Genomic DNA, 25,325 nt, shown 5'->3' with positions numbered 1-25,325 from the left:
AATAAATCATAAATAACTCTCTTCATTGCACTCCATTAAAGAGCCTTGTCAGGGGCATTTTCCTAAGATGGCATTTAAAAAATATTTATCCTTTACATTTACACAACGCTAACCAGTACCTGAACACAAGGGAGGCAGAGATGACATGGGTGAAGGAGCTGGTCACAAACGGTCCATCGGGATTCCAGCCAAGTACCCCATAAAGACTGAGTCCCCCAGGTATGGATGCATGAGCTGAGAGCCAGGAGATGGGCTCAGCTGGATGTGGCTCCGAGGAACATGAATCAGGAGGCCCTGAAGAACATGAGTGTTTCTCTGCCATAATCCCCCAAACCCAGGTCCTCAAAGCCAAGCCACAGGGGTTGGAATGATAGTCTGGGAGGAGGGCTTTTTCCTTGCACAGGGCCGGCCCAGTTTCAATCCCTGGCATCCCATACGGTACCGAGAAACCCCCAGGAGTAATTACTGATTGTAGAGGCAGGATTAACCCCTGAGTATCGCTGGGTGTGAACAAAAAGCAAAGAAAGTCAAGCCAGAGTTACAGCAAAGAATGAGACAGTGGTTAGCCTTGACAACCTGAGCAAAGGGGATTTTTTTGCCTTTAATTCACATTCCTCTGGCTTTCACAAAAAGATCCAAAAAATACATGTTAACATACACATCAAGTTCAAATTCTGGCATAGACTTTCCCTTATAGACTGACATCACAGAAAGTTTATTACACACTTTATTATTTCCTTCCTGGCTGCACTTTTGTAGCACAGCATCCCATTGTCCAAACACAATAGGCTTTCACAAAGGGGCCTGTTTTGACATTGAACATTGTTATTAGGGGATTGAGTTATCTAATATGAATTTCATGATGTCTCCTAAGACGACAAAGAAGCACAAAGGCCTTCCCACATTCCTTACAAACAAAAGGTTTCTCTCCAGTGTGAACTGCCCTATGTGCAGTAAGGCTGGAGAGCAGACGAAAGGCCTTCCCACATTCCTTACAAATAAAAGGTTTCTCTCCAGTATGAATTCTCACATGACGAGTAAGGTTATAGGAACAAACAAAGGCCTTCCCACACTCCTTACAAATATAAGGTCTCTCTCCAGTGTGAATTCTCATATGGCAGATCAGTCTTGAGGATAGAACAAAGGCCTTTCCACATACCTTACATCCATAAGGCTTCTCTCCATTGTGAATTCTCATATGCAGATTAAGGCTTGAGGAACTAACAAAGGCCTTTCCACAAACCTTACATCCATAAGGCTTCTCTCCACTGTGAATTCTCATATGCCGCGTAAGGCCTGAGGATTCAACAAAGGCCTTCCCACATTCCTTACAAACATAAGGTCTCTCTCCAGTGTGAATTCTCATATGGCAGATAAGGTTTGAGGATACAACAAAGGCCTTTCCACAAACCTTACATCCATAAGGCTTCTCTCCATTGTGAATTCTCATATGCAGATCAAGTCTTGAGGACACAGTGAAGGCCTTTCCACATAGCTTACATCCATAAGGCTTCTCTCCATTGTGAATACTCATATGCAGATTAAGGCTTGAGGAACTAACAAAGGCCTTTCCACAAACCTTACACCCATAAGGCTTCTCTCCACTGTGAATTCTCATATGCCGTGTAAGGCCTGAGGATTCAACAAAGGCCTTCCCACATTCCTTACAAACATACGGTCTCTCTTCAGTGTGAATTCTCATATGGCAGGTAAGTCTTGAGGAATTAACAAAGGCCTTTCCACATACCTTACATCCATAAGGCTTCTCGCCACTGTGAATTCTCATATGTTGAGTAAGGCCTGAGGATTCAACAAAGGCCTTCCCACATTCCTTACAAACATATGGTCTCTCTCCAGTGTGAATTCTTATATGGCAGTTAAGTGTTGAGGAAGTAACAAAGGCCTTTCCACATACCTTACATCCATAAGGCTTCTCTCCATTGTGAATTCTCATATGCCGAGTAAGGACTGAGGAATAACTAAAGGCCTTCCCACATTCCTTACATATATAAGGCCTCTCCTCAGTATGAGTTTTCATATGCCCAGTAACGGTTGGGGATCGAGTGAAGGCCTTTGCCCGTGCCTTATATTTATGAAGTTTCTCTCCAGGATGAATTTTCCTGTGTCTAGAAAGCTGTGTGAAGTCAACAAAGATCTTCCCACATTGCTCACACACATATGTTTTCTCTCCAGTATAAATTCTACAATGTTTTAAGAGGTCTGAGGGTCGAGTGAAGGCCTTCGCACAGTCCTTACATGCATGTGATTTCCCTCCAGTGTGGATGTTCATGTGATCACACGCGGGTGACAATGGATTCAAACCATGCCCTTGCTGCTGACACTCCTGGGGATTCTGTCCACTGTGGGGTTCTAAGGGAACATCATGGTCCTGGGAACAAAGGGAAGCTCCCCCACATTCCTTACTCTTGGACAGGGTCAATCCATGGTGACTTTGCTTGTGGAACTTTCGGTGTGAAGGACTCGCTATAAAAAGTGCTCCTCTCCCACATTCTAGGGACTGCCCCAATGTTGGGGCTTGTGTCTGTGGACCGAGAACAACAGACTGTGTGAACCTTTTCCCAGGGGAGTGATTCTTCAGAGTGAGGTTGCTCTCGGCATTCTGATCACCCTCAGAGGCCATCTTGCTTGCCTTGGCATCCCCGTGTGGCTGAGGGCACAAATGCACACTCGAGACTTTTTCACAGTGTGAAGGGTCAGAGACATTCCACTCAGGCTGGCTGCTTCCCTGTAGAACAGCAGAGGAATCCAATTATCGTTCTATGCTCTAAGAGTCTCCATGTCAAATAAAGTGAATACCTGCAGATTGATTTCTAACAGTTGCAACAAACGAATGCAATTCCTGACAAGTGGATGACATTACCATGGACGAACCTAATGTTTCTGTAAGACACATATGGAAAATTGATGAATGGGGGCCATTTATTTGTTAAGTTTTTTTTTCACCTCAATGAACATGCAGAAAAAACTCCCTCCACAGAAAACTGATGCATTAGATTCAAGAGAATATAAAACACTCTAAACTCTGGGTTCAGTTCTAGCTCAATTTGGAGTAGAGCCCGTAAAGCATTTGTGAAGAAATGCTGCATTCCACACTGCTGAGACTGACCACAGGGGCCATTGAAAACATCTCACCACAGGCGGATTCTTTTCAGGATCAATGACTTTTTCTGTTCTGTATTTTGTTGCCATTTGGGGGCGGGGGTACACCATGCAGTGCTCAGGGATTATTCCCGGTAGGTCTCTGGGAAACACATGGAGCAATGTGGACAGAGCAGTTTAAAGTTCAGGTCTTTTTACAATTACCATTTGTAGATACTTTCAATCAAATGAAAAACACGGCATTTACATGAAACATATTACAGTTTTCTTTAGGTTTTGAGCAGAGATGTCAGTCCCCAGTAAAGAAAAGGGTCCTCAACCTCAAGCATCATAATCTTAATTTCCTTCTGGCCATTCCCAGCCCTGCACTTTAAAAATAACATACTGGTACACCCACATTTTCCATAAGTATTATAATATTGATTCCAAACTTGCAAATCTTACCGGCTCACTCATACTCGGTGACTGAGCTACCAAATGCTGAATCCATGCTTTGAGTTCTGAAACCAAACACAATACACAATGTAAGAATTCTTCGAATGGAACATCCTTAACCAGGAAGTACAGCTTGAGGACATCTCTCTGATTCTTGCACTCCAAAGGATCCCACAGAAAAGGGAAAATCCTGGGGAAGATCACTGTGAGAAGATCGGCAATCCTACATGACATTTTTTGCGTTTTTGTCTGTTGAACATACGCAGTGATGCTCAGGGAACTCTATGGGATGCTGGATATTGAACCAGGTGGATAGTGTGCAAGGACAAGCACATTTCTTGCATTACTATCACTCAGAGCCAAAATAGCTTTATTATCACCTCACTTATTAACTAAACAAAAAAGGCAAAAAATATTTTCAAGATACAACAACATTATAGGCAGTAGAGACAGGCTGTTAATGCAAAGACAGGGGAACCATGGAGAGAGAATTTCATGCACTGGCAGAAGAGGAAAAATAATGTCAAAGCCAAGAAAGTAAAGTACACGATTAGTCCGTGACAAACAATCTGTGGAAGCAAAGGGAAGCGTGAATGCAGCACAGATGCCTGGATCCAGGAACCCAAGGATATCAGGGTCAGCAGGGCATTTCACACATGCTCAGGGCACCCACACACTGCCCAGGGCCTGAGTCACGGAAGGTTCTCAGACACTCACCTGCATGCATACCTCTCCTCCCAGGCCTCAGGGTTCCTCCTTCCAGCCAGGACATCACCGCAGGCTTCACCCTAGAATGCCCTGAACCACACAGAGATGGAGCATGGATGAGCGACTAGAAAAACGTGACAAGTAAGCCCCATGTGTCCCTATAAAAATGGAGTAAATTACTCGAAAAGCATGAACAGAATCTGCAATTTTAAAATTTGGGGTAATTTAAGAGCTCCAGATTTGGGGTAATTTAAGAGCTAAGATTCAGGTCTTACTTTAAGAATGAAATATGGGGCCCCAGAAAATACAAAAAATAGTATAGCTCTGTCTTTGCAGAGGGCCAACAGGGGTTTGATCATAGCACAATAAAGAGTATTTTTCTCTATTTTGGGATCCTTACCTGAGGATGCTCAATGCTTCTTGTGACCGTGTACTCAGAAATCACCTTTGGTGGTGCTTGAAGACCACATGGGATGTTCAGGATAGAACGCATGTCCAGAATTTGCAAGATAAGCACCATGCCCACTCTACTGTCACTCTAGGCTCGGCATCACATGCAATGTACTGACAGTGCGTGAACTGATACCCGCGTGCAGTAAACCCCAAAGCTTAACAAATCCAAAGATGGCCAAAGACGACCAAACACCATATTGGTTATAAAAATAAACATAAACGGATCCAGACAGACACCACCAGCAGCTCAGGCACTGGCCTTCCTCAAGGTCAATTAAAGTTCGATCTTGACATTCAGTAGGGTCTCTCAAGCCATCAGATGTGATCCCTGATTGCATAATCCAAAGACAAATCCTGACTCCGGATGAACCAAGAGCCACTGGAAGTGACCGCGAGCACTGAAACAGAGCAACATCTGATGGGGTGAGGCCCTACAGCAGGCAGGAAGGAAACAGAAACTGCACACATGTACAGGATTGATCCCCAGCAGCACACAATGACCTGTACCACAACCAGGATTAATAACTGAATACTCAGCCAGAAATAATCCCTAAGTATATAAGTATACTTATAAGTATACTTATTTTTAAGTATAACCCCAAACCAAATCAAAACAAAATAAAAGGGAATCCCCTGCCACAGAGGCAGGTTGGACAGGGGGTTGGGGGTGGGAGGGATACTGGGATTAGTGGTGGTGGAGAATGGGCACTAGTGGAGGGATGGGTACTCGATCACTGTATAACTGAAACCTAAGCATAAAAACTTTTAAGTCTACAACTGTACCTCATGGTGTTTCACTAATAAAAATTTTTGAAAAATAAAATAATAAAAATAAAATAATAAAAATAAAAATAAATTCACTAAAGTTGTGGCCTGGTGCAACAGTACCAAGATTAAGATAGCATCCTTTTAAGCTGCCAAGCGTGTTCAATCCTGAGAACCCCATGGCCCCTGAGCACCCCCAGGATTGATCCCTCAGTACAGAGACAAGTGGATTAAGGTTGTGCCCCAAATAAAAGCAAAACCAAAACAAATACTAGAATTTATGTGTAGTACAAGAAGTGATCAGAGAACTCAGCCTTGGCAGGAACAAGGAACTTTTTAGAGAGACCTGAGCGATGGTACAACACTCAGGGACCTTGCCATGCACGGGGCTAACCTGGGTCGTTCCCCAACACTCCAGATTCATGCAAAGCCACAGAGAATGATTCCCACGGGCAGAGCTTAGAGTAAGCCCCGAGCATCGCCAGGTGAGCACCAACAAGAAAACCACAGAAGGAACTAAGCTACTGCATGGTTGTCCTTACCACGAAAGTCACAGCTACTACTGGACACACAGTCACGGCCCGGCACAGGGAGCCCACATGGGCCTGTCCAGACAAGGTCGGCCCCGCACTGCTCTCACCAATGGCCCACAGGTGCTGTTAGGTCTCCAGCATCACGTCCTTGTAGAGCTTTCTTTGAGAGGCATCCAAGCACGTCCACTCCTCTGGGGTGAAGATCAGGGCCACGTCAGGGAAGGTCACCGTGTCCTGAGCCGGCATACAAAGGGGAAAGGAGTCAGGGTCTGTCCCCACCCTGATCCGTGGGCTGTGAAGCCAGGACCTCAGGGCCCTAGAGGGGCTCAGGGTCTGTCCCCTCGGGAGAAAACAGCCTCCAACTGAACTCCTGGCAGCCGGGTCCCAACTTTTCTCTAAGAAAGCTGCATCTATGAAAATGTGAGGATGCTCTACTAGAAGGTTCCTGAAGGTGGCAGACTTTCTCCTGACCCCAGGGAATTCCACCACTGCTCCTATGAGCACTGCAGAGAGTAACAACTGAGCACACAATCATTGGGACCCAAATAAGTGACCCCGCTTTCAGCTCAGAACACTAAACATACACCCCCTGCATCCCACAGCCCATGCTCTAGGGAGAAGGGGACACTCAATGTCCAGCCACCGACAGAAGGCTGTGCATGCACATATGTGCCTGTAGGACTCTGATCATGGTTCAGGGCCACCCCAAATGCCTCTCAAAGTCTTAAGCCCAACAGCTCTGCCGGCCCCAGAGATCCTTTGTTCTGTTTCCCTGTGAGTGGTGCAAGCTGAGAACTGCAAAAAGAGCAGAGAGTGAATGAGAGACTATATGACAGAGCAGAGGAAGCTCTCCAGAGTAAGAAGGACAAAATAGGAGAACAACATGGTCTAGGGCCAGAGTCACTGTAACTGCAAGGGCACAATCAGAGCCAGGACAACTGGGGACATATGAGGCACATCAGGTGGAAATCTGGAGCACAGAGCCAAGAGGAAGCCCTGAGTATCTCCCCTGTGGCACAAAAATGACTACGAAAAGAAACAAAGCAGTATGACTGTGTAACAGGACAGTGGGATGGGGATAGTGGGTAGGGCTGGTGATAACCGCCATCCCATATGGTCCCCTAAGCACTGCCAGGTGCAACGCCAGAATGCAAAGCCAAGAGTATAATCCCCATAATCACTGCATGTGGTTCCGAAAACAACAACAACAACAAAAAATACCCAGACACCAGCCTTTTATGCCCAGCACCCCATAAGGTCCCTGAGTCATCCTTGAGCACCAATAATCTTTTTTTAAAAATTGTTATTAGAGAAACACCATGAGGTACAATGTAGACTTTCAATTATTGTGCTTGGGTTTCAATTATACAATGATCAAATACCCATCCCACCACCAGTGCCCATTTTCCAACATCACAGGTCCCAGTATCCCTCCCACCCCCCATCCCCTCCATCCCACCCTGCCTCTGTGGCAGGGCATTCCCTTTTGTTCTCTTTCTCCTTTTGGGTGTTGTAGTTTGCAAGAGGCGTTGAGTGGAAATCATGTTTGGTCCATAGTCTACTTTCAGCATGCTTCTCCCATCCGGGGAGGATCCTCCCAACACCCTTTATTTGGTGCTCCCTTCTGTATCTGAGCTGCCTTTTCCCTTAGCATGTGTGGCTGGCCTCCAAGCCATGGAGAAAAACTCCTGGTACTAATCCCAGCCACTCTTATGTATTAGTCTCTTATTTTCTTACTTTATATTCCACAAATGAATGCAATCTTTCTATGTCTATCTTTCTCTCACTCATTTCGCTGAACGTGATACTTTCCATGTAGTACCACGTGTATATAAATTTCATGGCTTCACCTTTTCTAACAGCTACATAGTACTCCATTGTGTAGATGTACCAAAGTTTCTTTAACCAGTCATCTGTTCTTGGGCACTCAGCTTTTATCCAGATTCTGGCTATTGTAAAGAGGAGCACCAGTAATATGAGGTGGGAGGGGTCCAAAAGCCAAATATAACGGAATTGACACGTGGCCTCATACAGTAGAGAGCCAGGTGCTCCCACAAGGCAGCAGGGTCCTTCCTGAAGCAACTCAGAGACAGACAGCCCGGGAAGCCTGACGCTCCTGTCACTGCATTATCTCATTTTGTCACTCTCCTCCTACCTGGGGTTGGTGTCCGATGGCATCACATCACCATCTTCTCCTGCCTGTTTTTCCAGAGGATCAGCAACCTGGAGGAGAAGTCAGAATTGTGAGAACTGGACAGGAACAAAACCCCAAGTTCTGAACAGCCATGCCCTCGGGCACTGGCTCACAGACCCGCCTGGGAGACACTGCCTAAAGCTTCTGTCTCCCCAGGAGAAGCAAAATCGGTTGGCATCTGTGCTGTCTTTCACAACACAAGTTCTAGGCTTGGCATCAACAGAGAAAAGTCGGCCCTGCCTTGATCTGGGGACTCCTCCCGGATCCTACAGAAGGTTCTCACAGGCCCAGCCAGTTAGGAGTTGGAGGCCAGGATATCGCATGCATCAGCACCCCCTTCTGTCCTCCTGAGAGAGCCACATTCTGGGCTATAATTTATAATTGCCTGGGGGAGCCCCTCTCTATTAAAAAAAAACAGGGGCTGGAGTGCTAGAACAGTGGGTAGGGCGTTTGCTTTGCAAGTGGCCAACCTGGGGTCGATTTCCAGGATCCCATATGGTCCCCTGAGCACCTCAGGAGTAATTGTTGAGAGCAGAACCAGGAGTAACCCCTTGCATCCTGGGTGTGACCCAAAAAAAAACCAAATAAATAAACAAATTAAAAAAAATTTCTACAAACCCTTTTACCCTAGTATACACACCACACACACACACACACACACACACACACACACACACAGACCCTTTACCCCCAGAACTCACCTCTATAGCCAGGGGTCTGGACAGGACTTTGCAACTTGATGTGAGGAAGCAGAGATTCCTATTCCAACATACAGTAAACCTGTTAGGATGCTTGCGTTGCTGACACGAATCAATCCTCTGCATCACCACGGCCCCCAGAGCACTGCCAGGAATAACATCTGAGGCCAGAGCCAGAGAAAGCCCTTAGGGTATCTCCGGGAATGCAGAGCACCCCATTCCCCAGAACATAAATACCTCCAAAAGAAAAGTATCACTGGCAAACCCCGGCCACCTGCAGATCCACTGCCCAGGCCCGAACCATGAGGGTAGCCAATGAAAACCTGGACGGCAACAGGGTCTCTTGCCATTGTGGGCGGTCAGGGGTTGGTGGGGGGGAGCTGTGGCTCTGCCCCTCAAAGTGAATCTGAAGATTCTACAGCAGCAAAACTTGGGCAAGGTCCCATGAGTCAGCTGGACGGTCCGGACTGCCAAGCGCCCAACCTCGGCCGGTCCTGCATCCCAAGGCCCCCAAGCCCCGTGCTCAGCCCCGCACCCACCCGCGGCTGCCCCAATGTGGAGCTTAAGGTGACCGTGGCCACAGCGGTTCCTCGGGATCACGCACTCCCAACTGCGACCCCCGCGTCCCACTACAGCCCCCGACAAACCTCCAGAAGCTCCGCGCCCCCCAAAAGACTCCAACATACCTCAGCAACCACCTGGATATCGGGGAACACAAGAAAAACAAGCGCGAGAGGCCCCTTGAGCTAGCGTGGTCCAGAGACAAAGTGTGGAGACGGGGAGGCACAGGGAGCTCACGGGAGGCCACCCCCGTCCTGCAGCAAGACAAAATCACCCTTCAGAGTTCCGCTTCCTCACTGGGGCCCCACTTCGTCCTTCACCCACCTGAACAAGGACTCTCTGACCCCGTTTCCAGGAAGAGAAGCACCAGGAAGGCCCCGCTGTGATGTCACTTCCAGTCCTGCAAGCGGCTTTAAAAGGCCAGACTCCAGATGTGCAGAGAACCATTATCCCCACCCAGGTGAACCAGTGGCTTGAGGTGGATGGATTCGCATAAGAGAGTGGAGAGGCAGCTGCTGGATTGGGAACTCGGGTAAAAAGAAGAAGTCCCCTGATGCTTTACTGGTCAGTCAAGTGTAGAGTCAAAGCTCTCACACACAAGGCCATCAGGAAAACTAAAACAGGGTTGATCTGGGTAAAACAGGCAGGTAGGGAGTGGATGGGGAACAGGACAGTAAGTTTCTCAGGGAAGTAACAAATCAAGATGGGGGTTAAAGCCAGCCCTGGAGAGGAACTAGCACAACCAAAACAGAGAGCAGCCACCTGAGGGTGGACAGAAACTGGAAGAGGAAGAAAGGCTGCGAAGGACATCTGAGAGCACTTTATGCGTTAATGCTCTACCTCTAACACAGGAGCAATGGAAAGTCACCAGCAAGGAAAGTTCGATGGGGGGGGATTCAGAAATACATTTCAAACCCAGAGTATGGACCAGGAGTGACAAGTACAGTGGGTTAGCACTTGCACTGAACTTGGTCTACGTGAGTTCCATCCCTAGCATCCCAAATGGTTACCAGAACACCACCAGAAGTGTCAGGAGTGATTCCAAAATCAAAAATGTTACTGAAAAGCATAAGGACCCATCCAAGATTGGAGGTATATAATGATTCACAGTTAGCAAACTTCCCTGATAAAAAGGCCTTACTTAGCCTTTTCAACCACCTAAATGACTTATAGTATCATATGACTACTAGATTATTGGGATTTTTACTACTTCCCAAAACAAAAAGTTTCAGACTTTTTTTCCTCTCTAATATTAGTGAAGTGAGAAGTGCTCTTCTTTAACTTTTTTTTTTTTTTTTTTTGCTTTTTGGGTTACACATGGTAATGCACAGTGGTTACTCCTGGTTAATGCAGTCAGGAGTTACTCTTGGAGGTACTCAAGGGGCCATATGGGATGCTAGGAATTGAACCCAAGTCGGCCGCATGCAAGGCAAACGCCCTACCCGCTGTTCTATCTCTCCAGCCCCTATTTCATTTTTAGTTTTTTTTTTTAAGGAAGAATAAAGACAGCGTTAAGAAAGCAAATCACAGGGTCATTCCATGACTAACTCCCAAGAGGCCAGGGAGGAGAGCCGTGTGTGCAGGTGAGTGTCAGGGACCCTCACTGGCTCGAGCCCTGGACAGTGTATGAGTGCCCTGAGCTCATGTGAAATGTGCTGCTGACCCCTGGGGCCTCGGGCACCTGGATCCAGTCATCTGTGCCGTGCTCTCTCTGCCTTTCACTACCTTGGACAGTCCATCATGGAAAGACCCTTTGATTTGCTCTCTTGACTCTGTTGTTATTCTTCCTCAACTGTCAGTCCTCAAGGTTCCTCCTTCCAGCCAGGAGATTACCACAGGCTTCAACCGGGAATGCCCTGCTCCCAGAGACAGAGACATGGATTGGTGAAAAGGAAAAGGTGACAAGAGAACCCCGTGTGTCCCTGACATAATGGGCCAAATTACTGAAAGGGCATGAACAGAATATCCACGCACAGCCTGTGTCGCTGAATTGGCAAGTCACCCCAGATCAAAGACAAAAAAAACCGGAAACACATGACTTGTGTCTGAATAATGGTAGCTGCCAGGGTGCGTATAGGGCTACCACACCCTGGTGGTCCTGATGCCTGTCAGGGGTGAATCCGCAGCACAGAGCCAAGAGGACATCCTAAACACTCCACTACGGCACAAAAAATACGAAAGAAAACAAAACAGCAGGCTGGAATAACAGAACAGTGGATGCAGGGACATTGGGTAGGGCTGGTAATCCCCAACGTCCGATATGGCCTACCAGGCACTGCCAGGTGCAATGCAGGAGTGTAGACTCAGGAGTAACCCTAGAATCACTGGGTGTGGCCCCTTCCCATCAGCACCCTCCAAAACAAAACAAGGCAAGATCAGCCTGGGATTGCTGGCAACCCTCTGGGTTCCCCAGACCTGGCAGGAGTGATCCTTGAGTATGGAGCTGGGAGTAACCCTTGAGCACCACTACTGTGGCCCAAACACAAATTAACAAAGTTTGGCATCTAAAAGCCCAGGTGACCTCCAGCACCTCATCCCAAGACTTTGCAATGAACTGCCACCCAATTGGCCAGGAATTGCCAGTGGGGACCCCCGTCAAATTCTTGAGCACTGCTGTTGCCCTCCCAACAGAAAGCATCATGGTCGCCCCCTCTCCTCCACTCGGGTGCTTGTGAGGGAGGCAAAGGATAACACATCATCAAAAAAACAGCTTTGCCAAGGAGTTTGGTGGTTTCCAGCCCCTTAGCGCTCTCTTACTTTATTAGGAGATAATTACTTTAATCATTTATTTGGGTCACATCCAGCAATGCACAGGAGTTACTCCTGGCTCCAAACTCAGGAACTACTCCTGGCAGTGTTCGAGGGACCATTATGGGATGCTGGGAATTGAATCTGGGTTGGCCGCATGCAAGGCAAACACCCTACCTGCTTTGCTATGGCTCCATCCCAAAAAGTTCTGCCTTGAGGATCAGAGAGATAGGTTAGAGGGTAGGGTACCATCCCTAGCACCCCAGAGGATCCTTGAGACTCGCCAGTAGTGATCCCCGAGCACAGAAACGGAGGAAATCTCTGAGTACCACTGCATGTGGCTCGAAACCAAATAATAGTAAGATAAAAGTATGTGTCTGAGTAGCCTAGGACCATGGATCAAACACTGAAAATGGAACTGGTAGGGCACTTGCCTTGCATGTGCGATCCAGGTTCTATCCCTGTCCCTGTACCCCATACTTTCCTCATGAGCAACGTCAGGAGTGATTCTTCAATGCAGGGGAAGGGATGACCCCAAAATGTCGCAGAATGTGGTTCCCGAAACACAAACAAAAGCCTTTCACGGAGGATTCCTTCATGCCAAAGTTGGGGATGCCGAGCTGAGTCTTGCTTCCACCACCTTCCTCCACGGAAAACGGGAAGACCGCGAAGGTATGGGGATGCCCAGGACAGGAACCGTTTGGGAAAGGGGGCTTAGAGGGAGAGATTCTACTGCGGGCAAAGCACTTGCCACGCTGCTGGGTTCAATCCAGACACCCGGGTTGCCCCATGCGAGGCAAGCGCCCTGGATGCTCGGCTACCACTCCATACCCTGAGGCGGACTGCTGGATCCTAGTGACCCGCAGGGTAACATGAAAGTGCCCCCAAGGGATGGAAATCCTTAGGCAGGAGAGGTCGGGCCACAACTCTTCCACCAATCCACCGCGAGAGGACGCTGTGGGGCATCTCTGTCCTTACTCTGGGACTTTTCTCTAAGAAATGTATATTCCTGATGCTGACCTGCCTTCAGGACCTGCTATAGCTCCCCAGATCCTCAGAATTTATGCAGGAAAAAAATTATTTCTGTACAGAGGAGCCGTATCCATAGCCCCCAGAGCTGACTTGATAAGCTAGTGACTCTGGCTTAATTATTTTGGGATCTGGGCTGTGGATGGCCGCAACATTTTTCAGGGAAGCTCAGGTGACCCTATATGGTGCCTGAGTCGGAAACCAGAGTGAGCACAGAAGATGACTGTGCCTTCCCACAGCACGATCTCTTCAAACTGACCAGTTCTTACAGGTCTCCAGCCCCATCATCGCATCCCTCAGCACCCCGCAATTCTGAGAGAGTATCTTCCTCCCTCCCTAAGAGATCTTTGGGATTCATATACAAATGGAAAGTCCCAAGTCCTTTTTTTTCCATAAGGAGGGTGGCAGAGGCCAGGTCCAACTCCAACATCTCCAGAAGTTTGGGGTGAAGGTACCTGCCATCAGAGGAACTTGGGGTGGGGTGGGAATAACTATATTTAAAATGGTAATAATGAGCCTCAGCAGTCAATTTCCTTCCCTGGAAATTCTAAACACACCAAATCTGCTGAGAATTTTTTTTTTTTGCTTTTTGGGTCACACGCAGCGATGTACAGGGTTACTCCTGACTCTGCACTCAGGAATTATTTCTGGCGGTGCTCAGGAAACCATATGGGATGCTGAAAATTGAACCCAGGTCGTCCAGGTGCAAAGCAAACGCCCTAACCACTGCATTCGCTCCAGCCCCTCTGCTGAGGATTTTTCATTTTTATGGGGGTTTGGTGTGGGCCTGCGAGGTTCTGGGGACCATCAGAAATGCCTAGGATTGAACCTCATCTGCCACAGAAAGGCAAGTTTTCACTTTTAAAAAAATGTAAATAAGCCTCTTCCTCTTTGTCCCCAATGCTGTGATGGTCTTCTTCCCCACCCAGGTCAGTTTATCTGCCAGTACATGAACCTGGGATTTGGCTTTCTCTGTGCAAGCGCCCCAGGCGTCCTCTAGGACCCTAGAACAAAAGCAGCCCTGAGCCTCTTCCTCTTCCTCTTCATCCCCAACTTCCTCTTCCTCTTCATGCCCATCTTCTCCTCCACCCAACATTTACCCCACCCCACACATACCACATTCCCGTGGGGGAGTGGCCTCTTCAGAAGTGGGCGTCACTTTGGTAGGAGTGGTCCTGGTCTAATTTTTGGCAGGCCAATGCTCACACAGATGCAGGTAGTTACACATACCAAGGAATCTAGAGTAACATCACAATTCCCATACCCAGTCACCAAAATGATGAAACAACACAAATCCTCACCATGTGGGGAGGACGATGAAAAGAGTCCAGAAGCCTCAGTACGTGGTACTCACCTAAGGAAACTCTCTGACACAGAATTCAGATATAAAGTCATGAAGATGTTCAAGAAATTCAATGAAACAGTCAGACAGATATCTAATAAATTGAAGGAGGACATGAAAGATACAATGGATGGGACAATCGAGAAAATCCGGGGAGAAATGAGAGCAGAAATTGGAAAGTTATGCACAGAAATGTCACGAATTAAAGATTCCGTTAGATGAAATAAAAAAACTCAGCTGTGCCCTCAAGAGTAGAATAACCACAGCTGAAGACAGAATCAGTGAGCTGGAAGAACAGCTGCACCAAGCTAACTGGCAACAACAATGGCAAGAGACCTCAAAATAGCTCAAGAGCGAATCAGAGTCTTAGGAGATGATTCCAAGAGGAACAACATTAGAATCCTTGGAGTACCAGAAGCTGAGGGAAACAATGCCAATGAAAAAGTCACGGTTACACAAATCATTCCTGAAAAATTCCCAGAGCTCGACAATGCAGCTATGCAGATTCAAGGAACCCAAATGGTGCCAGCCAAAAGAGACCCTAACAAAAACACTCCAAGACATATCATAGTTAGAATGATCGATGCTGCCGATAGAGACACAATACTGCAAGCAGCAAGGTCAAAGAAGGAAATCACACACAAAGAAGCACCCCTTAGCTTCACAGCAGACCTATCAGAGGAAACCCTCCAAGCGCGAAGGCAATGGCGGGATACAGTGAAAAAACTCACTGAAATAAATACTTCACCAAGAATACTCTATCCGGCTTAACTCTCACTCAAACTTGAAGGAATGGTACACTATTTTCTAGATAAACAGCAGCTCAGGAACTTCATAGATTCAAAACCAAACCTCAAAGAAGGCCTAACGGGGCTACTATAAGACAACAAACCCTACAAGCACTACAGACCCTTACAAAAAGATGACACAATACCCCATAACAATAATCTCTCTCAACGTCAACCGTCTAAATTCACCAATTCAGAGATATAGAGTGCCAAAATGGAGTCAGAGATAGAACCCAATATTCTGCTAGTTTCAAGAAACTCATCTCAACAGTCAGAGCAAACACAGACTCAAAGTGAAATGATAGAAAACAATCCTGCAAGCAAACAGCTCCCTCATAAAGCTGGGGTGGCCATACGAGTATCCGACAACACTACTTTCAGATTAAAAAATATTAGAAGGGACAGCAAGGCTATATTCTCTTCATCAAGGGATATGTACAACAGGAAGAAATCACACACTTAAATGTATACACACGTAATGAGGGAACAACTAAATATTTAAAACACCTGCTCACAGATTTTAAGGAGGGCATTTCTAGCAACACGATAGTAGAGAAACTTCGGTCTCTGCGCTCGGGAATCCGTCATGATGGAGCTTGGAGATCGGACTTGGGTGGGCCACATGCAAAGCAAACGCCCTAACCACGCTGCTATCGCTCCGGTCCTCTAAGTGAATCTGGAGGTTCTACAGCAACGATGTCGGGCCAAAGGATCCAGGAAAGGGCCCAGCGAAGGCCAGTGCTGGGAGTGTCAAGACCACTCCCGCTTCCCCTCCCCTCTCTGTAACCACCTCACTCATACCCACGCCCACACGCCACTGCCCATTTGCGGAGCTGGAGGAGATTGTGGCCACAGTGGATCCCCAGGATCACTCACTCACACCCTCCACCCCTGCGCCCCGGTACAGCCCCTGCTATACTCATCAAAGCTCCGCGTCCCCAAAAAGTCACCGCTGCGCCACAGGAATGACTGGAAGAGAAGCGTGAAAGTGCCCCCAAGCTGGTGTTGCCACTCTACTCACAGTGACGAGATGGGGAGTCGCCAGGCGCTAATGGGAGGCCGCTTGTGCCCTGCCAGAAAAGCAACCCTCACAGACCCCTTTCAACGAAAGACAGCCACTGCTCCCTTCACAGGTGTGACAAATGGAGACCTGATCCAGTGTCTGAAGCAAGCACCCTAACAGACCTGCTGGGATATCACTTCCACTTCTGTAAGCATCCTTAAAGGGCCAGACATCAGGTGCACAGAAAACCACTAGAACAACGCAGGTAAATGTGTACTGCTGGCTGGGCCAGAACGATAGCACAGTGGACAGGACATTTGTCTTGCATGCAGCTGACCCAGGTTCAATCCCTGGCATCCTTTATGGCCCCCCAAGCACTGCCAGGAGTAATTCCTGAATGCAGACCCAGGAGTAACCCCTGAACATCGCTGGGTGTGACCCAAAAAGAAAAGAAAAAAAAAGTGTACTGCAAGTGGAATGGGCTCACATAAAGGAGTGGAGAGGTGGCGGCTAGAGTGATGGGTCACAAAGTGGAGATCTGGACGAAGGAGAAGTCACCCAATCCTGTATTAGCAGTGACTCTGTAGCCAGCCCTGGAGATGCAGAGAGGAACTGATCTAGTAACAACCCTGAGAGCCAGAGAGACACTGGAACAGAAGCAAAAGCTTCTACCCCTTAACAACACAAGAGCAGTGGACACTTGCCTACAAGGAAAACCCTAGGAGGCAGTTTCAGACACAAGATTTCAAACCAAGAGTATGTGGCCAGGGCTGGAGTGACAACATAGTAGGTAGGGTGTTTGCCTTGCACGCAGCTGACTTGGGTTCAATTCCCAGCATCCCAAATGGTCCCCTGAGCACCACCAGGAGTAATTCCTGATTGCAGAGCCAGAAGTCACCCTTACGCATCACCGGGTATGACCCAAAAAGAAAAAAAAAAGAGTACGTGGCCAGAAGGGTAGGTTGGGTACCTGCCTTGAACTCGGTCAACCTGAATTCAGTCCCAGATATTCCTCAATGGTGGCAATGGGAACCATCAGGAGTAACTCTTAAGAACTGTCAGGTTTCCTCCAAAACAAAAGTATATAAAACACAGCATATAGACAAACCTCCAGAAAGGAGCGGCTAACAGGCAGCAAACCAAACTGGTCACTCTGCAGCCTGAGTTGGCCTTTTGCACATATGTACATGGTGTTTAACATTCTGGTGAATATTGGATTGTTAGGATTTTATTGCTTTCAAAGTAAAAATCTCAAAACATTTATCCTCAACTTTTGTGTAAATCTAATGGAAACCTGAATACAAGGAGTACAGATATGCTACAGCAAGTAAAGTGCTTCCTTGCACCCGGCTGACCTGGACACCAAATATGGACAGCACAGCGGGATGAGGCTACCCAGAACTTAAGACACAAAGGCCTGAAGAATGGAGGTTTGGCTGTCTGAGGTCAAAAAGTTCTCTGCAGCATCATGGTTAATCTCTGCCATGATCCCCCCAAACCAGGACCTCTGAGCCAAGCCAGAGTCACAGCGACGAATGAAACCATGGTGAGCCTTGACAATACCCAGCAAAATAAATTTTTTGTACCTATTTATTTATTTTTTATTGCTTTTTGGGGCATACCCTACCCATTGTCCTATTACTCCATCACCCACCTATTTTTTTTTAATTTTTATTAGTGAAACACCATGAGGTATAGTTGTAGACTTACAAATTTTTGTGCCTGGGTTTCAGGTATACAATGATCGAGTACTCATCCCTTCACCAGTGCCCATTCTCCACCACAACTAATCCCAGTATCCCTCCCACCTCCAACCCCCCATCCCACCCTGCATTCCCTTTTGTTCTCTCTCCTTTTGGGTGCTGTGGTTTGCAAAAGAGGCATTGTGTGGCAATCATGTTAAGTCTAGAGTCTACTTTCAGCATGCATATCCCATCCTATAGCCCCCACCTACTTACGTTTTATTTAATTCCATCCACCTTGCTGTATCACTAAGACTCATTATTTACCAGTTAACAGAACGTGAAGTCCAAATGCCAGGACACTGTCATATCCATGGTCCAGGTGATAATCAGCAAGTACCCTTCCCTTATGGTTCTAATGTCACACCAAGCTTTCACACGCAACAGGATTATTTCCTTCCGGACTGTACTTTTGTAGCAATCCCCCCCCCACTTGTCAAAACTAAAACTGTTTTACCTAAGGGCCATGTTCTGACCCTGACCATAGTTATTAGGGAATTGATTGATACGACATAACTGTTATAGTTACTAAGGCTTGAGGGGAACACGAAAACCTTTCTATATTCCTTACCCACAGATTTTTTTGCAGTATTAATTCTCTTATGCCTTAAAAGGCTGCAGGTGCCTTTAAATTATGGATGATGGACTTCCCATGTTCTTACATGTGTGTGTTTGTGTGTGTGTGTGTGTGTGTCTGTGTAGTTTCTCCCCAGTGTGAATTCTCCTATGCATAGTAAGGCCTGCAGACCCAGTAAAGGCCTTTCCTTTCCGCATGCCTGGCATACATAAGGTTTCACTCTAAAATGACTTTTCATATGCGTAGTTAGGGCTGAGGACAAACTGAAGACCTTCCCACATTCCTTACACATACAAGGTTTCTCTCCAATGTGAATTTTCCTGTTCAGAAAGTTATGCTAATTGAAAATTATCCTGCAGACCTTACATATGAAAGGCCTCAATTCTGGATAAATGTCTTTTACACAAAGCAAAGCTTGTGGATTGAGATAAGATCTTCCCACCCTAATATGTGCTTTTTCAAGTATGAATTTTCCTATGTTCAATAAGGAGTTAAGGGGAAGAGAAGGCATTGCCAAAGTTTTTACAGACATAAGGTTTGTCTCCAGTACGAAATTTTCTGTGCCTCAAAAGGCTTGAAGAATAAGCAAAGGCCTTGCCACGCTCCTTACATATATATATGGATTCACTGTAGAGTGGGTTTTCTTGTGGACTAAAAAGTTTGAGGATAAAGTGAAGACCCAGGCTGAAGTGATAGCACAGCGGGTACGGTCTTTGCCTTGCATGTAGCTGACACGTGTTCAATCACAGCATCCCATATGGTCCCCTGAAAACCACCAGCAGTAACTCCCGAGTACAGAGACAGGAATGACCCAAAAAGGAAAAAACAAAAGAAAATAAAGACCCTCCCACAGTCGTGACATGAATAATGGAATAATGTTTCATTCCTGTATGAACTTCCCTATGCTCAGAAAGAAACTGAGAAGAAATGAAAGGTCTTCACAACTACCTCACATATATAAGGGTTTTCTCCGATACGAATTCTGTGAAAACTAAGACTTCAGGGATAAGCAAAGGCCTTCCCACATTGCTCGCACATATAAGTTATCTCTCCAGTGTACGTTTTCCTGTGCACTCAGGCTTGTGGAACAAGCGAAGACTTCCCACTCCATACAAGCATATGGTTTCTCTCCAGTGTGACTTTTCCTGTGCATACTAAGGTGTATGAGTCAGATAAAGGCCTCGACACATTCCTTACAGGCATACGGACTCTCCAGTATGAAATCTCGTGTGAATAATAATAATAATAATAATAATAATAATAATCTTCCCACAGTCCTTACACTTAAGTGGTTTCTCTCCTGTGTGGATATTCACATAGTCCCGCCGGGGTGACACTAGACTCCAGAGTTTGTCCTCAGTGCTGACATTCCTGGGAATTCTGAGCACTGTGGGTTTCTAAAGGAATGTGATGGTGCTGAGAACACGTGAAGGCTCCCTCACATTCCTTACACGTGGACAGTTTCAGTTCACAATGACTTCCTGTGGGCCTGTCAGTGTGAGAGACACATTATAAAGAGTATTCCTCTCCCACAGACTAGGGGCTGCCCCACTATGTAGGGGTTGTGTCCGCTGACTGAGCTGAACAGCCAAGGATCTTTTCGTAGGGGAAGACTTTGTCAGAACGAGCATACTTTTGCCATTTTCATCACCCTCAGAAGACAATGGACCTGTCTGAGCATCCCCATGGGGATGAGGGCAAAACTGCTCACTTAAGCCTTATCACAGTGTGCAGAAAGAGACATTCCACCAGGGCTGGCTGCTTCCACCTAGAACACCAGAGAAGATTCCAATTATTGCTCTACGCCATGAGAGTTCTCATGTCAAAAGAAATCAAACTCTGCAGGTAGGTAGTTGGTGGGGCATGAGACAATGAGTATCTTGGGGAAGTAATTAATCAAGATGGGGCTGAGAGCAACGACTCTGAAGCTAGCCTTGGGGATTCAGAGACGAACTGGTCTAGTAGAAACCCAGAGAGCTGGAGACACTGGAACAGGAGCAAAGGCTGGTAAGAATATCAGCACAGTCCGGCCAACGCTCTACCCCTTGACAACACACAAAAAGTGGACTCTCAGTTACAAGGAAAACCCCAGGAGGCAGTTACAGAAACATGATGTTAAACTGAGAGTATCAGGCTAGTGGTTTGGGTGCTTGCCTTGCACGCCGCAAACACGACATTTCATACCTCACACCACTCATACTCCAAGAGTAGCGTACCGAATTTGAAGTGGTTTTAAAGTAGAAGGCAACCAATCTTAGAGGGAACTACAGTTTTACAGATATGTGTGTGTGTGTGTGTGTGTGAGAGAGAGAGAGAGAGAGAGAGAGAGAGAGAGAGAGAGAGAGAGAGAGAGAGAAGCACACAAGACTCAAGCCTTAACAACATATTAGTAATAGCTTATAAAAAGGCTTAATGGCCTCTGGGGGAAATACAACAATCTTTACACACTCTCCTCTAACGAAAGTTTTTTTTTGCGCATTTTCAGTGGTTTATTCGTAAGAAACAATACAAAATAAATTATTTCTTTTCTGCTTTGGGGCAGGGCTTGGGGTACAGGATGGAAACTTCCAAAATATGGTGGTGGGAAGGTGTAATGGTGGTGGAATTGGGGCTGGAATATTAGATGTAATCAAATATTGTGAACTATTACTTTTTAAAAATAATGTAAAATTTAAAAAAATTCTTAAAAAAGCAATGATGGGCTTGGACCAAAACACTGAACACAAAAAAACCCGACCACCAGGGACCATAATCACTAGGGATGAGAAGGGGACACTCAATGCCCAGCAAGCAACTCAAAGTTGTGTGTGGACATTTGTGCCTAGGGGACTATGAACTCAAGTTCAGGGCTGCCCCAAATTCCTCTCAAAGCAGGCAAAAGTGACCTGACCCCCAACACTTCTGCCAGACCCAAAGATCCTCTGTTCCATCTCCCTGGTACTGGCACATGCCCAGAACTGCACACAAAGCTGCGAGGGAACATGAGACTGTGTGACTGAGCAGGTGAGGCTCTCCAAAGCAGAAAGGACAAAACAGAGGAAACGCATGTCCCGGTTCCTGAATCACTGTGGCTGATAGGGCACATATGGGGCCATGTGGCCCGGGGGCTCCAATGCCTCTTAGGGGTGAATCCAGAACAGAGAGCAAGAGGAAGCCCTGAGCACCTCCACTGTGGCACAAAAATAAATCAGAAAGAAGAGCGATTAGGGCTGGTCCTAAACCTTGCATCCCATATGGTCCCCAAAGCACTGCCAGGGAAATGCTGGAGCACAGAGCAAGAAGAAACCCCAAGATCAATAGGTGTGGTCCCCAACCTTCCCAAACAGAACAAAGCTAAAGAAGTCAGTCTTGGATCTGAGGTACCACACAGAGTATGAGCCCTGGCAGGGGTGAATCTTGAGCACTGAGCTGGGACTACTCCTCAGTGGAGTATGATCCAAACCCAAATAAAAGTAAAGTAAAGGTCCTCCCGTTGATCATCGATTTGCTCGAGTGGGCCCAGTAACGTCTCCATTGGAGACTTTGTTGTTACTGTGTCTGGCATATTGAATACTCTCGGTAGCTTGCCGGGCTCTCCGAGAGGGGCAGAGGAATCGAACTCGGGTCGGTCATGTTGGCTGCGTGCAAAGCAGACGCCCTACGCCCTACCTGCTGTGCTATCGCTCCAGCCCAAATACAACAAAACAAATAAACAAGGTCAAAAGCAGTCTTAAAAACAGTACAGCCTGGGGCTGGAGCAATAGCACAGCGGATGGGGAGTTTGCCTTGCATCAACCTAGGTTGATTCCCAGTGACCCATATGGTCCCCCGAGCAATGCCAGGAGTAATTCCTGCATACATGAACCAGAAGTAACTCCTGTGCATCTCAGAGTGTGACCCAAAAAGCAAAAAAAAAAAAACAAAACAGTAGTGTAGGATGGCTTTGCTTTGTCCTTCTTCCACAAAAAGCTTAGGTTTATCTGGTTACACCCATCACAGTGCTCCTGAGGTACTTCCATTCCATTGTGTTTATCTGTAAACAGTCTTCCCTTATGCTCTCCTCCCCACCCAATTAATCAGCTTTCCCCCTAATCTTACTCTGTTAATTTGGAAGGTCAGATTCCTCAGTAATCCATGATTTTATGAGTGAAATATTGCCTTTCTCCTCTCATTATGCCTTATGAACATTTTACTTTAAAGCAATGCCCTTTCTGTATAGATACAGGAAGACCGTTAACATTATGCTTTGTGATTTAGGATTTGATTGGTTTTGAATATTATTCATTCCCAGGCATCTGCTTTCTCAATTTACGCCTCAGTTGCCCTTAGTTCCTAACACCCCAAAAGCAGGGTCCCGACGAGGGACTGAATGTACCCAGGGCAAGCCGTGAGCTACCCTGGCATTGAAATGGGCCAGGCCAAAGTGCCACGATTCTTAACTATAAGTTAAGAGTTTGATCATAGGCAAATGCCATCATGATCCAAAACTGGTAGGCTACCAAATGAAACCTGCCCACACGGCAGAGTCTGGCAAACTCCCCGTGGCGTACCCAATATGCCAAATACCAAATACCAGTAACAATGAAGGGTCTCATTCTCCTAACTCTGAAAGAGCCTTGAATATGTCACCTTTTTCAAAAATCTCAGGGCTAGGACGAAGGAGACATTACTAGGGCCTGCTCGAGGAAATCGACGAATAACAGGATGGTTGTGATTGTTGTGATTGTGACTGATCCAAAAGTAATGACGAGACTAGGATCCTGCTAGGGGTGGGAAAGACTATCTGGCCTGAGCACTGCAGTCCAAGATCGAGATGGCCCTAGGAGGGCAATTCTATAAGTTTAAGATATTTCTTACTGTATCCATACAAAATGATTTATATTATACATGCATATATGTTTGCTAGACAAGGAGAGGAGAAACACACCCAGGAGAATCTGCTCTAGGGTGGATTGATCTGATAATGAGGATCTGTCCTAGGAGTGGATGTCCCCAGGGAAAGAGGGAAAGAATTCTACCCCTATTGATTTTGATTACACCTATGTGTAATGATTACCCCAACCCCTCATGCTTTGGGATTTAACTGTACTGGATGAGTGGGCTGGGGGGGATCAGAAGGAAGGAGAAGGGGAGCAGAAGGAAGAGAAAGAGGGATCAGAATCCAGACTCCAGAGAAGGAGGATGAAGGGGGATGGAGAAGGAGAATGAAGGGGGATGGAGAAGGAGAATGAAGTAGCATGGGGGAGGAAGAGGCAGAGACAGAGGCAGAGGCAGAGGCGGAGAAGAGACTGATGTGGATAGAGAGAGGAATGGAATAAACCGTGACTAAGACCAACCAGTCTGGCCCTCGTTCCTTCCTTTGCCTGCCCATCACCATCGACCTCCCCGAGGTGGAATAATGGTGTGACTACCGAACGCCAGCGGCGGGAGAGATTGAGCCACCGCCACAGTGTGCAGTGCCCCTTTCATGAGTTTACACAAGTAGAGCCAGTGCTCCTTCCTGAAACAACTCTAGAGACAGTCAGCCCTGAAGGCCTAGGCGCTCCTCCCTGCATCATATCATTTGTCATTTTCCTCCTCCCTGTGGATGGTGTGTCAGACAGCACAACATCATCTTCTCCCACCTATAATTCCCGAGAATCAGCAGGAAACTCCATGCAAAGATCAGTGAGCATGAGAGAGAGGTGCACAAACCCCAGGGCCCTGATCAGAAGTTTCTGCTTTGGAGTCTGAAATTACTCTCAGGGAGGGCAGGGCAAGCAGCTGACCTGTTCTCCTATCTCACGGGTCTTAGTTCCACTTGAACTGAAAATGTTATGATATCTAAACATATAGTGGAAGAGAGAAGAATTAGGTCCCGAGGCAGAGCAACAGCATATTGAGGAGGGCACTTGCCTTGAATGCAGCTGACTCTGGTGTAATCCCCCACATCCCATAGGATCCCCCAAGCCCACCTGGAGGGACTCCTGAGTGCAGAGTCAGGTTACTCCAGTACCCAGAGTACTGCTGGCTGTGGCCCCAAAACAAAAACACACAAGTAAAAAGTGAATTGTGTAGTTAATTGGAAAAAAAGAACACAACTTTCTGGACTCTACCCAGCATAAAAGCATTTTTATGATGGTTACAGAGATAGAACAGATCACAAGGTGCTTGTCTGTCACACAGGTGACAAGGGTTCAATTCCCATCACCCCACAGGATCCCCAAACCTAGAGTGATCAATGACAACAGAGCTAGGGGTAAATGCCGCCAGGTGTGGACAACCAAAAATAAATTTAGGTGCCAGACTACATTCTGGTAGGGTATGGGCCTTGTACACAGCTGACCTGGGTTCAGTCCCTGGCACCACACAGGGTACCAAAAGCAGCAAGCACAGGGTATGACCAGAAAAAAAAAAAGTTTTTTTTCATGAGTCAACCTCCACCAGCCAGTTTTGGAGAATGCAGGTCAGACCTGGGTTTTGGAGCCACAGGTGGCAGACCTTTGGGCTCACCCAGGTGGTGCTTGAGGAATCCTGCATTGTGCAGGAGATTGTACCATGTTGCAGGCTGCTTGCAAGGCCAGGGCCTGCACTCCTGGCTTATCACTGACCCCAGGAATTCAAAGTCTATGTAAGTACTGTGAACCTTATGAGAAGGATACAGACAGAAA

Source organism: Sorex fumeus, unplaced genomic scaffold, assembly GCF_029834395.1.
Source record: "Sorex fumeus unplaced genomic scaffold, SorFum_2.1 ptg000246l, whole genome shotgun sequence".
NCBI lineage: Eukaryota > Metazoa > Chordata > Mammalia > Eulipotyphla > Soricidae > Sorex > Sorex fumeus.
This window is presented reverse-complemented; position numbering follows the sequence as displayed.